We start from the raw sequence: 428 nt of genomic DNA on the forward strand, positions 1-428 counted from the left end.
GTTCCAAACAGCTTTGCTATAATTGTGTCCAAAATATGTTCAGGTCTCTCTCAAGTTCATACAAACACACAGTGTCCACATAGGCACCCACATAACAAGGCTGTCCCATTTCATATTCAAGTTATCCACGCAGACGCAAACCACAGAGGTTCTCACAAAAATGCGCTCAGGTCCACACTCAGGCTTCAGCACACTCCCCACAAAGATGGATCCATCGCCCACAGCTAGAGACGCGCTCGCAAATCCCACTCAAAACCTAGCAGGCGGATGACAGATCACAAGCTGCGCCCAGTGCCCAGGCAAGGAAGGCATCGCCACCGGCTCCAGCATGCGCAGGGGCCTTGTTTTTACTTCCTTTGAGTTGGTTCTATTTTAGTTGTTGTTTTTGTTGTTCTTCTTAGAGTTATCACCTGCCCCCTGTTCTCCCT

This window comes from Crocuta crocuta, unplaced genomic scaffold (assembly GCF_008692635.1).
Source record: "Crocuta crocuta isolate KB4526 unplaced genomic scaffold, BGI_CrCroc_1.0 scaffold16, whole genome shotgun sequence".
NCBI classification, from domain to species: Eukaryota; Metazoa; Chordata; class Mammalia; order Carnivora; family Hyaenidae; genus Crocuta; species Crocuta crocuta.